Here is a 14,602-nt window from a genome sequence, read left to right as displayed (position 1 = left end):
TGATTCCTTGCCGGGTGAAGTTGTCGTAAGATAATTCCTAGATTTTGATATTACTTGTCAATTTGAATTACGAATGCAATATTATCTGACATTTTTCAATACCAATACAGAAACTTAAGGTTGTTATATTTTTGTTCAAAATTAGTCGAATTTGCCTCGTATTGCTGGTTGATCATGTTGTTTTTTATTGAATGGTTAATCATCGTGCCATAAATTTTATGATGTTATTCTCAGCTCAACAAATTTTCCTGTAAAAATATTTCAGTGTAGCTTGAATGAAGTTTGAACGCTGTTGAATAATGCTTGAATAAATTTAGAACATGCATGAATAAATTTAGAACATGCTTGAATAAATTTTGAAGCACGTTTGAATAAAGTTAGAACATGCTTGGATAAATTTAGAAAACTTGAATAAATTTAGAACATGCTTGACTAAATTTAGAACATGCTTTAATAAATTTTGAAACACGGTTGAATAAAGTTAGAACATGCTTGGATAAATTTTGAACATGCTTGAATAATTTTAGAACATGCTTGTATTAATTTAGAATATGCTTGAATAATTTTTGAAACACGGTTGAATAAAGTTAGAACATACTTGGATAAATTTAGAAAGCTTGAATAAATTTACAACATGCTTGAATTAATTTAGAACATGCTTGAATAATTTTAGAACATGCTTGAATTAATTTAGAACATGAGTTTGAAATTTTAGAACATGTATATAGATATATGTGTTGACTAGGTTCTCATGTTTTAAATTTAGAACATTGTTGAATAAATTTAGAACATGCTTGAATTAATTTAGAACATGCTTGAATAAATTTAGAACATGCTTGAATAAATTTAGAACATGCTTGAATAAATTTAGAACATGAGCTTGAAAATTTAGAACATGGTTGAATAATTTTAGAACATGTTTGAATTAATTTAGAACATGAACTTAAAAATTTAGAACATGGTTGAATAAAATTAAAACATGCTTGAACAAATTTAGGACATCGTTGAATAAATTTAGAACATGGTTGAATAAATTTAGAACATGAGCTTGAAAATTTAGAACATTATTGAATAAATCTAGAACATCGTAGAACAAATTTAGAACATGGTTGAACAAATTTAGAACATTGTTGAACTAATTTAGAACATGCTTGATAAATTTAGAACATGGCTGAACAAATTTAGAACATCGTTGAATAAATTTAGAACATGCTTGAATAAATTTAGAACATGGTTGAACAATTTTAGAACATCGTTGAATAAATTTAGAACATGGTTGAATAAATTTAGAACATGAGCTTGAAATTTTAGAACATGGTGAACAAATTTAGAACATGGTTAAACAAATTTAGAACATGGTTGAACAAATTTAGAACATGGGTGAATAAATTTAGAACATGAGCTTGAAAATTTAGAATATTTTTGAATAAATTTTGAACATAGTTGAACAAATTTAGAACATTGTTGAACAAATTTAGAACACGGAGAGTGTAAAAGTGTTCTTACCGTAAGAAATGTTCTTACATAAGGAGGTGTTCTTACCGGATTCGTCCCCTGTATATATATATTGCGCGAGCTTTAGAAATAACTCAAGTGCGTGACACAACATTTTCGAAAAATACCCTAGTTTAGACTATGTGGGTTTCAATTTAGAACAAATAGAATTTCTACTTTGTATTGTGGCCACTTTGCTTTAATGTTAATTTAAGGGAACCTAAGATCGGTTTGTCCAAGAAATTATCTTTGTTAAGCCTGGTGTAGCCTTTTATTTTGTTGAATTTAGCATGTGAGGTGATGAAAGGATAACCAAGTAAAGCAACATCACAATTGAAAATAAGTGCGGAATTAGTAAAATACAAGACCCCCTAGAAATGGACTAGGAAGTGGAACCACATTGCCTAGAAGGACTAGGCAAGTAAAGTTGCATAACTGAAAGTGCGGAATTAAAATGCGGAACTGAAATTGCGTAATTGAAAGGTGCGGAATTGAAATTGCGGAATTGAAATTGCAATATTGAAATTGCAATATTGAAATTGAACTTAAGCACATGAGATCCGAACGCCAAACGGCCACTTAAAAATAAGTGCGCCCGACACGGATTCAAAGCTAAAAAATCTCAACTTAAGGGTGGATTGTTCACCCAAAGTATCCTAGATTTTGCACATAGAATTTGAACTTGAAAGGTTTGAAACTTGAAATATTGAACTTGAAATGTTGAACTTTGAAATATTGAACTTGAACTTGAAATATTGAACTTGAACTTGAAACTTTGAACTTAAGAGTTTTGAATCTCAAAGATCGGACCTTTTAATGTTGAAAAAGGCTTAATCTTTGATGTGCTCTTTGAAATAATCCTAGTTTGGGGAAGTGATTATGAACCACCCTAAACATTATTGGATCTTGAAAACTTGAAATTTGAAAAGTGGAGTCTTGAATCTCAAAGACTAAACCTTTAAACATTAGAAAGGCATCATCTTTGATTACTCCATATTTTGAAGGTGATTCTAGCTCAAGGAAGTGATTACAAACAACCATGAACATCATTGAATCTTGAAAGTTGTATTTTGAAAGAAATGTATGATTGTTGTAAGTGACATTTTTAGGATTAAAAATGCCAACTTACTAATCATTTTTGAAAGAGAAAAAATCAAAGAAACATGATTGATTATGGTGAGATTCGGAATTACCTATTGAGGCTTAGGCAAGAATTCCGTTTAGAGCTCCCAATTGCTTAGAACTTGAAATATTGTATGAGATTTTGAAGGTTTTTTGGATTTTGATTTGAGGGGAAATTTTTGTATTACGACGTTGTGTTTTTATTTTTGCCTCCCTAATGCTCAGAATTAGGGGATTTTATAGAAGGATTTGATGCTAAACGCCAGCCAATGCCAGCGTCCAGCGCAGCACCAGCGCCAGGCGCTGCTGACGTGGCACAAATGCTGCCAAAACAAGGACGCGGGCTCCGTCCTTGCTTTGTCTTGTATTGATGTACCTTCATACTATTTGTAAGAAGTTGGAACGTAGTGATTGCTTGGGGATTAAGGCTTGGTTTGCGTCTAAAAACAAGCCGTTTCGGGTTTTTGAATTTCGGTTTTATGGGACGAGGCCCGGCTTGCTCGGTTTTGTGGGTCGGCTCCCGAATTTGGATTGCTTAATGTCATTTTGATTGGAAAAGGCCTTGTAAAACCAATGGGATAGTCCATTGGGTGAAATTGTACTTGGATTTTGAAATTGATTTTTGGAAATTGTATTTTGTACCGAGTTCCGAAATGGGAACAACCTCGGGGATTGGATTTTGGCTCTTGAATTTTGGAAATGTTCTTAGAAATTGGGACTTCCGCACGGAGTTTCTCTAACCGCCTAATAAGGATAATGGTATCGTCATCATCCCAGTGGGGAGACACAAATTAGGTGTCTACAGAAGCCCCCACTTTGACTGAGTGTTCGTTTAGGAAAGCGCAAGTCAAAGTACTTCGAAAGGGACGGAGAATGATCAAGATGTTCTGCAATCAAGACCATTCTTTGTACGCCAGTACTTGCACAAAACAGGCGTTAGGAAAAAGGATAGAGTCTACTTCCGTTTGGTTATGACGACTCCGATTTGTACTTGTACTACTCTTCCGTCTTTGGTCTAGGACGGAGCTTGGCATTGAAAATTTTGAATCTTGAAATTTTTGAATCTTGAATTTTGAATTTTGAATACCCGGAATTGATCTGTTGGGGATGCGCTTCACTGGGGATAAGAGCTTTTTATTGGCTCTCTTGATTTTGAAATTTCGGCCGACTTTCCTGGAGCTTGGGTCCATTGGGAGTCGAAATTGCTGCATTGTGGAGTGTGTTGGAGGTATTTGAGACTCCTTGTACTTTGTATTTTGTATTTTGTACTTGTATGTTTGTATCTTGAATTTGACTGATGCTTTGTTGGCTTTTTGAAAGATTTGGATGTACGAGCACTTCCCGACTTTGGCGTTGGTTCGTACTAGGGATGCGGCTTACCCGTATGCTGCCTCTTGGATAGGAGCGGTGCGCACTCTCTGGGATTGAGTCTTGTATAAGGTGGGTAGTTCCTTGGTGGGGAATTGCTGCTATGAGACATGCCCCAGGTTCTACTGCTTTGAGGGTGCCAAGCCTCACAATGTTGGTCTTCTACTCGCCTGCTAGAGTGATGAGACAGTATGGCTTGAAACAGGAAATCCCGAACTGTGCTGAAGAGAATCCGAAACCTGTTGCTCTGAATGCAAATCGACTTGAAGTTTGGAGGCGGTATTGGGTCGCCAAACCATTCTTGAGTGTTCAATACCCACCTGAGCCAGTCACTATGTCTGCGGGTTATGTTGTATGGATGAACGGCCCAAGCCAGAGGGGCATTTCTTTCTCCGGACCAGCTAGAGTCCGAGGTTCTAGAGCTAGACGCCCTGCATCAACTGATTATGAAGAAGGTGACGGGAGGGTGGCCCGTCTGGTGCTTGACCGATTGGAGTCCACAGGAGGTTCGTCATCCTCCCGTCTTGGAAGACTAACAAGTTCCTTCTCCCGCCGCCTGGGAAGTTTGATGATTGATTGCGAGAAGAGCCAGGGGATAGTACTCAAGGTGCCAAGACTCAAGAGCATAGTCGCCTGACCCTAGATCTTTGTAGGCTAATGTGTTTGAAGTTGTATTGGAAGGAATTGTGTTTAAGAATATGTTAAGAAAATGTGTTTAGGAAGCGTGTTTAGTGGAAGTGAAAAGGCTTTGAACTTTGCTTCACTTGATTCCAACCTTGTATTTGAATTAGCTTTGAAGGCCTTAGAGCCAAATAAAGAGTTATTGTGTTAAATTCCGCTTGAACATGCTTTGCTTTGAATTGGCACATTTGGAATAAAGACAACAACAACAATTGCATTTTGAATTTGATTTTTAGGATGCCCTTAATTGAGGAAATTTTGAATTTTTTGTATTAAAGTGGTCGGGCCTCGGAATGAGGTTGCCTACGTGTCCCGTTAAGGAATCAGGCCGGACGTAGTTCTAACCCTTACAGGACTTTTTGAATTTGAAAATTGAACTTAGACATAGAACTTCTTGAGTTGATCGAGGTTTTTTCAGAGATCGGAATTCTGTTCCATCAACATCTGTTAATTCGACTGCTCCCCCGGAGAGGATTTTCTTGACAATGTATGGTCATGCCCAGTTGGGTTTGAATTTTCCCCTTGGATCCATGACGCTTTTGCGAAGGGCTTTCAGGACAAGCTCGCCTTCCTTGATGTTTCGGGTTCTGACCCTCTTGTTGAAATGTCTGGCCACTCGGCGCTGATAGACTTGTACATGATGAGCGGCCTGAAGTCGATGCTCATCAAGCATGATTAGCTCATCATACCTTGCTTGTACCCATGCAGCTTCTAGGATTTTGCTTTCGAGGACTATTCTTAGAGAAGGTATCTCCAGCTCGATAGGTTGTACTGCCTCCATTCCATAGACTAATGAGAATGGAGTTGCACCAGTTGAAGTGCGAATTGAAGTTCAATGCCCCCACAATGCAAAGTGCAGCTTCTAGGGCCAGTCTTTGTAATTGGTTGTCATTTTCATGATGATGGTTTTGACATTCTTGTTGGCTGTTTCAACTGCCCCATTAATTTGCGGGCGGTAAGGCGAAGAACGGTGATGCTGAATTTCGCGGAGCATGGGCCCGCTGGGATTGTTGTATTGAAGATTGTACGGTATCCCCTTTTGAAGTTTAAACTATTGAATCTTGTAGATGTTTTTAGAACTTGAACCTTTGGAGTTTGCAACTTGAATTTTGTACTTTGGAATTGTAAATGCCTTACTTGGCACAACCTTGCTTGGTTAGAGATTATAGAACTTGAATTTTGAATCTTATACTTGTTGAATGGGTCTTCACATTCTCCTTGGAAATGGGTTCCCTGATCACCGATGAACTTGTGAGAACACCGTATCTGCATATGATGTTTTCTTGAATGAACTGGGACACTTGTTTGGAACCCAATACCTTGAAAATTCTGGATACTTAGACTCTCGAATAAACCCGGCCTCTAGCTGCTTAGAAACCTCTTCTTGAATTTTGAGGGAAACGTCCGGTTTCATGCGACGGAGTTTCTGCTTGATGGGTTTTGAACCTGGAATGAGGGGAATTGTATGCTGACCGATGCTTGGATCAACCCCTGGCATATCATGAAAGGACCATGCGAAGACTTCTATATACTCTGATAAGATCATCCCGCTCTACTTGAGATAGAGTTAGACCAATCTGAACTAGTTTTGAATCACTGTTATTAGAAAGGTTAACTTTTTCTGTTTCCTCAATTATGGGCGTCCTGTTTTCATGATTTTCAATAGCTTTTAGGATTTCAAGGTCAGTTTCTTGTGAAGCAAAGTTGTTTGGATTAGAAGTGTGTTTTGAATTTGGACTCGAAGAGTAAGAGGAAATTGAAATATTATTGAAATTGGCAATCATTACATCGACAGTTTTGACTTGAAGATCGGCCTTTAGAGGCTCTTGATTGATGCAAGACTCTATCCCTAGACTCTTAGACTCATTACTAGACTCAGATCCAGACTCATCCTCTGACTTAGACTCGCTCATCATAGATCCTTCGCCCACATTAATCTTGAACATTTTGCCATTTGGAGCAGAGATCTTTTTGGTTAGATCATCTGCGGGTGCGGCCTGCTCCACGACACCCAAGCGGTTGCTTACATTCTCCAGGTTGGTATTGAGGTTGGCTACGGCGGCCATGAGCTGAATGATTTGATCGACAGTGGCCATTTGAATTGATTCTTGAAAGGGACTTGAAGCTTGATTTGTAGAAGGTGAGTTGACTGCTTGCTCGATACCGGCTATAAAGGAAGCTAGGGATGATGGAGTTCTCCTCAACCTTTCTCCTCTTCGGCGAACCCACGGGATGTTTGGACTCCTAGTTAGGACACACCACAAGACTTTAGAATTTGGACTTCCCGACACATGATATGATATGCATGCAATGAATGAGACCTAGACTTGACTCTAAGTGCCACTCCGAAGATTCAGGATTTTGGATTTTGTATTTGTACTCGGGATTTGCAACCCGTTGGAAATATTTGAGAGGAGCTTCATTCTTTTGTGGAGGCTTTCTCCTTGCACTAGAACTTGGAATATCAAAAAGGGGATTTCGACTCATTGGAATATGGACTATTTTAGGGGAATTTCAACCCGTTGGAATTTGGAAATTGGACTTGTATTATTTCAAGGGATTTTCAACCCATTGGAAATGTTTTAGGAGATTGGATTTGTATTATTTCAGGGGAGTTTCAACCCGATCGAAAGGGAATTGATTTTGTATTGTTTCAAGGGAATTTCAACCCGTCAATATTTTAGGGTAATTTCAACCCATTGGATCTTGGAATATTTTAGGGGGATTTCAACCCGTAGTAGAATTCGAAGTATTTTAGGGGAGTTTCAACCCATTGGATCTTGGAATATTTTGGGGGGATTTCAACCCATCGAATAGAATTTTGAACTTGTATTATTTATGGGGAGTTTCAACCCATCGAATAGGAATTTTGAACTTGTATTATTTCTGGGGAGTTTCAACCCATCAAATAGGAATTTTGAACTTGTATTATTTCTGGGGAGTTTCAACCCATCGAATAGGAATTTGAATTTGTACTATTTCTAGGGATTTTCAACCCATTGGAAGTGTTTTGAGGGATCGAATTTGTATTATTTTAGGGGAGTTTCAACCCATTGAATAGGAATTTTGAATTTGTAATTGGAAGCGACGGAAAGCAAGGATTTTTTTTTTTGTAGCTTGAAGATGAATTCGAAGTTTGAATTTGATTCGAAGTTTGAGCATTGAAATGGGAAAGAGGCACTTTTGTATAGAACATGAGATGTTTGAATTTGAATATTCCGGCATCGCGCCATCGTGGAATTTTGAATTTGAAATTGAATGAGGAAAATTCGGCATTACGCCATCATGGATTTGGAATTGGAAAGTTTCGAATATGGGACTTGAGATTAGAAATTTTGAACTTGAGGTTTGGAATATGGAATGGAAGAGTCGGCATTACGACGACATGAATTTGAACATTTGAATTTGTGGTTTTGAGATTGAAATTGGTGATTTGAATTTGAGGTTTGCAGACTTGAAAGTTTTGACTAGAAAATCCGGCATGATACCGTTGGATTTGAGTTTTGAATTTGAAGTTTGAATTGGAAAATCCGGCATTATGTCGCCGTTGGATTTGAACTTGAATTTGAAATTCAAAATTTAAACTGGAAAATCCGGCGTTATGTGGCCGTTGGATTTAAACTTAAATTTGAAACTTGGAAATTTGAATTGGAAAATCCGGCATTATGTCGCCGTTGGATTTGAACTTGAATTTGAAACTTGGAAATTTGAATTGGAAAATCCGGCATTATGTCGCCGTTGGATTTGAAGTTGAATTTGAAACTTGGAAATTTGAATTGGAAAATCCGGTATTATGTCGTCGTTGGATTTGGATTTGGAACTTGGAATTTGGACTAGAAATTCCGGCATTATGACGCCGTTGGATTGAATTTGAAATTTGGCATTCGGAATTTGGACTAGAATATCCGGCATTATGACGCCGTTGGATTGCATTTGTGCGTGAGGCGTGTTTGAGGGTTTTGAATCAAACGGAGTAGCACTCCTAAAAGACCTTAAATCGGCGATTTTAGATGCATGAGGCTATAATGATGCTCCTAGGGAGTTGGTTTCCTAGTTGGAGGCTAATGGGTTTTGGCAAGCTAGAACTCGAGGTTAGCCATTCACGCGTACAAAGACGCCCACACAATGCACAAGTAGCACGTTGTCACACTAATCATGGATATGAATGCGACATGCAAAGTTCTCAACCTAAGGTCGGTCTAAGTTTTGTATGATGCAAGTGGTCGGCTTTGGGTGTCAAAAGGTACTCGACTAAGAGGCGGATCCGGCGACAACTTGCACATTCGCCTAAGGGACGTGTGTGTCGGCAGACGACCTCCATAATTGACATCGGGAATGTCAAGTAAATGCCAAGTTTCGGTAGGCGCGGAAATGGTCACACAATTTGGTCGGGAACCGTATGGAGAGTCACCATTTCGTTGCCCCCGGGGCTAGCCCGAATGTAGAACACATCCGTTTGGGCAAGGTAGAAATTTGTTTTGCACAAATATGGTTTTCGAAAAATGCATGAAATGCCTAGAAATTGAAAATTGAAATCGCACTTGAATGTTGTATTTGAAAAGCTCGTTTTTCGACATTCGTTCTCAAGGTTTGGGAGTGTCCTTCAAAATACAGAAATAGACTGACTCCCACTTGAAAACTCGAGCAACATGGGCAACAAGCCACTGTGAGCCACTGTCCTGGATGCAGGCAGTGGAGTTTAGCGCAGGTGGCTGCGCCTGGCGCCAGTGCTGGCATCCATTACTTAAGTAGATCATTGGCTTGACGCTCAAAGTCTGCTCGTATTTTCGAAGTTGAAATCAGGAACTCCCCAGCGGAGTCGCCAGAATTGTAGGCGGGTATTTTTCTGTTAGGTTATGATACATATGAAAATTCATAAATCATGCGGAAAAACCATAAAGCCAGGAAAGCATATTATTTACACATAATCATTTAGCATAGTTTAGATGCATACACTTTGTTGCGTGCCTTCCCTAGCTGCGCCAGAACCAAACAAGAACAAGTCTTTAGGACTCCAAGTGTCGTCCCTCCGTAGATAGTCCACAGCATGTCCGGATCCGCCTTAAGCTTGACCAACTAGAATCGCCCTTAAGGTACTTAGAATTTTCGGCTAATGTAGGCAAGTAAATGACTGAATTTTTGCTCTCAAAAATCACTTTGAATACTTTTAATTGTATGTATAAATTATGACCCTAGGCACCTATTTATAGAGGTATGGAAAAGGAACTGGAATCCTATTAGGATACGAATTAATTAAACTAGAATCCTAATAGAATTCTTATTTAATTAATTCATCCTTTTAGGTTTAGGAATTTAATCATATGTCGAAACCTGATTGCATTAGGATTCGTATAGCACATAAACACACACGCACACGCACAGCAGCCCACGAGGGGCGCCATGCGCGCGCGCGCAGCCCGCGAGCTCGCAGCCCATTGCCACGAGGCCCACACGCTGCCGCAGCCTTGGCGCGCGCTGGGCCTGCCTTGCGGTGGGCCTGGCGCAACCTTGGCTGGTGCATTGTGGCGCGCTGGCTTGCTGGGCGATGGCCCGGCTTCGTGCTGGGCCTTCGCCTGGCAGGCCTCGTCCGCTAATTCGTACGATACGCTTCCGATTAATTTCCCGATTCCGGAATTCATTCCCGATACGAACAATATTTAATATTTCCGATTCCGGAATTAATTTCCGTTTCGAACAAATATTTAATATTTCCGTTTCCGGAATTATTTTCCGATTCCGATAATATTTTCGATTCTGACAATATTTCCGTTTCCGACAATATTTCCGATTCCGGCAATATTTCCATTTCCGATAATATTTTCCGATACGTACCATGTTTCCGTTTCCGGCAACATCTACGACTTGGATAATATTCATATTTCCGATACGATCCATATTTCCGTTTCCGGCAATTTCATCGTTTCCGGAGTATTCATTTCTTGCCTGTGACGATCTCAGCTCCCACTGAAACCAAGATCCGTCGATTCCGAATATCCATAGATGGAGTATTTAATGCCATTAAATACTTGATCCGTTTACGTACTATTTGTGTGACCCTACGGGTTCAGTCAAGAGTAAGCTGTGGATTAATATCATTAATTCCACTTGAACTGAAGCGGCCTCTAGCTAGGCATTCAGCTCACTTGATCTCACTGAATTATTAACTTGTTAATTAATACTGAACCGCATTTATTAGACTTAACATTGAATGCATACTTGGACCAAGGGCATTATTTCCTTCAGTCTCCCACTTGTCCTTAGGGACAAGTGTGCATTTCCTAATTCCTTTGTCGCTCGATGCTTGCTCTTGAACATAAGGTAAGAGTTGTCATCCTTATTATGTCCAGAGGTGTTCCTCGGTTTCAGAGTTCAACTGATCAAATAAACAAATAATCATAGCCTATGATTCATCCGAGCACGGCCATGCCTTTCACAGTTTCTAGCTCTCCGAGTGGCCTTGTACATCTTTTAAGCATCTCATCCCGATTTATGGGAGGACAATCCCAATCTTGCGATCTTGAGATTAGACTTCGTTTGATAGGTGATTACCTGAGCGTTGCCTTTATAGCCTCCTTTTACGGTGCGACGGTTGGTCAACGTCAAAGCAACCAGTTCTCAAACAAGTAATCTCAAATCACTCAGGTATTGAGGATTTAGTGTCTAATAATTTTAATGAAATTTACTTATGACAGATTTTCATCTCTTACAGTAAAGTTTCATAGGTCTTGTCCGATACTAGTCTTCCCAAAGTAAGTATCTATGAAAATGATTATGACATTGCCATGTCCACATAGTTCAAGAAACAGAACTACTAGTCATCTTGCATTCTAATCGTCTAACGTTTTCTATGCGTCCAATTTTATAGAAAACTCCGACTAGGGACCATTTTCAACCTTTGACATTCAAGTTCACTTGATAGACATTTCTTAGTCACAGGACTGGTCCTGACAGTCTATCTTGAATATATCGTCAAATTGAAGGGACTCATCATTTAATAAACCACAAATTAAATGGAAAAATGAATTCTTTTCATTTATTGTGAATGATTAACCAATAATGTTTTACAAAGATTTAAACTCTAAAACTTTAAAATATTAAACAGGGACATCAAAGCCATTCTCCAATATGCTTGATTCCCATAGCTGCAGTGTGCGAGTTGTGCTTCGCCTGCGGCAGAGGTTTAGTTAATGGATCTGATATGTTGTCATCAGTTCCAATCTTGTTTATCTCGACTTCTTTTCTTTCAACGAACTCTCGTAGAAGGTGAAATCTACGAAGTACATGCTTGACTCTCTGGTGGTGTCTAGGCTCCTTTGCCTGTGCAATAGCTCCGTTATTATCACAATACAGGGCTATTGGTCCTTTAATGGAGGGGACTACACCAAGTTCACCTATGAACTTCCTTAGCCATATAGCTTCCTTTGCTGCTTCATGTGCAGCAATGTACTCCGCTTCAGTTGTAGAATCCGCAATGGTGCTTTGCTTAGCACTTTTCCAGCTTACTGTACCTCCGTTGAGGCAGAAGACAAACCCAGACTGTGATCTGAAATCATCTTTGTCGGTTTGGAAACTTGCGTCTGTATAGCCTTTAACAATTAATTCATCATGTCCACCATAGACCAGGAAGTCATCTTTGTGCCTTTTCAGGTACTTCAGAATATTCTTGGCAGCAGTCCAATGCGCCTCTCCTGGGTCTGACTGGTATCTGCTCGTAGCACTGAGTGCGTACGCAACATCCGGGAGTGTACATATCATAGCATACATTATTGAACCAGTCAATGATGCATATGGAATCTCATTCATTCGTCTACGCTCATCAAGTGTTTTTGGGCACTGAGTCTTGCTTAGAGTTATTCCATGAGACATGGGTAGGTAGCCTCGCTTGGAGTCTGCCATCTTGAACCTATCAAGCACCTTATTGATATAAGTGCTTTGACTAAGTCCAATCATCCTTTTAGATCTATCTCTGTAAATCTTGATGCCCAATATGTACTGTGCTTCTCCTAGATCTTTCATCGAAAAACATTTCCCAAGCCAAATCTTGACAGAGTTCAACATAGGAATGTCATTTCCGATAAGTAATATGTCGTCGACATATAATACTAGGAAAGCAATTTTGCTCCCACTGACCTTCTTGTATACACAAGATTCGTCTGCGTTCTTGATGAAACCAAAGTCACTGACTTCTTCATCAAAACGTATATTCCAGCTCCTGGATGCCTGCTTCAATCCGTAGATTGACTTCTTTAGCTTGCATACCTTTTTAGCATTCTTTGGATCCTCAAAACCTTCAGGCTGTGTCATAAACACAGTTTCTGTTAAAATGCCGTTTAAGAAAGCAGTTTTGACATCCATCTGCCATATTTCGTAATCGTAATATGCAGCGATTGCTAACATTATCCGAATAGACTTTAGCATTGCAACTGGTGAAAAGGTTTCATCGTAATCCACACCGTGGACTTGCCTGTAACCTTTTGCAACCAATCTAGCTTTGAAAACTTCAAGTTTCCCATCCTTGTCCTTTTTCAGTTTGAAAACCCATTTGCTTCCAATGGCTTGGTAGCCATCTGGCAAATCGACCAAATCCCACACTTGGTTTTCAGACATGGAGTCTAATTCAGATTGCATGGCTTCTTGCCATTGCTTGGAGCTAGGGCTCGTCATAGCTTGTTTGTAAGTCGCAGGTTCATCACTTTCAAGTAATAGAACGTCATAGCTCTCGTTCGTCAAAATACCTAAGTACCTTTCCGGTTGAGATCTATATCTTTGCGATCTACGCGGGGTAACATTTCTAGATTGACCATGATTCTCACCAGATTCTTCTAAAGATCTCTGAGTTTCATCCTTAATGTCACCTTGAGCATTCTCTAGAGTTTGTTGTTCGACTCGAATTTCTTCGAGGTCTACTTTTCTCCCACTTGTCATTTTGGAAATGTGATCTTTCTCCAAAAAGACACCATCTCGAGCAACAAACACCTTGTTCTCAGATGTATTGTAGAAGTAATACCCCTTTGTTTCCTTTGGATAGCCCACAAGGATACATTTGTCAGATTTTGGATGAAGTTTGTCTGAAATTAATCGTTTGACGTATACTTCACATCCCCAAATCTTAAGAAAGGACACATTTGGAGGCTTTCCAAACCATAATTCATATGGAGTCTTTTCGACAGCTTTAGACGGAGCTCTATTTATAGTGAGTGCAGCTGTATTTAGTGCATGTTCCCAAAATTCTAATGGAAGTTTGGCCTGACCCATCATTGACCTGACCATGTCTAGCAAGGTTCTGTTCCTCCGTTCCGATACACCGTTCCATTGTGGTGTTCCAGGAGGAGTCAATTCTGATAGAATTCCACATTCTTTCAGATGGTCATCAAATTCATAGCTCAGATATTCACCGCCTCTGTCAGACCGCAGTGCCTTAATCTTCTTGCCTAATTGATTCTCTACTTCACTCTGAAATTCCTTGAATTTGTCAAAGGATTCAGACTTATGCTTCATTAGGTAGACATAACCATATCTACTGAAGTCATCAGTGAAAGTGATAAAGTAGCTGAAACCACCTCTAGCATTTGTACTCATTGGTCCACATACATCTGTATGGATTAAACCCAATAGTTCATTTGCTCTTTCTCCAACTTTAGAGAAAGGTTGCTTTGTCATTTTGCCAAGTAAACATGATTCGCATTTACCATAATCCTCTAAGTCAAATGGTTCTAGAATTCCTTCCTTTTGAAGTCTTTCTAAGCGTTTCAAGTTTATATGCCCTAACCGACAATGCCACAGATAGGTGAGATCTGAATCATCCTTTTTGGCCTTTTTTGTATTTATGTTATATACTTGTTTGTCGTGATCTAATAAATAAAGTCCATTGACTAATCTAGCAGATCCATAAAACATCTCTTTAAAATAAAACGAACAACTATTGTCTTTTATTAAA

Source organism: Spinacia oleracea, chromosome 5, assembly GCF_020520425.1.
Source record: "Spinacia oleracea cultivar Varoflay chromosome 5, BTI_SOV_V1, whole genome shotgun sequence".
Classification (NCBI taxonomy): Eukaryota; Viridiplantae; Streptophyta; class Magnoliopsida; order Caryophyllales; family Amaranthaceae; genus Spinacia; species Spinacia oleracea.
The sequence above is the reverse complement of the archived record's forward strand: the minus strand, read 5'-3'. Positions refer to the sequence as shown.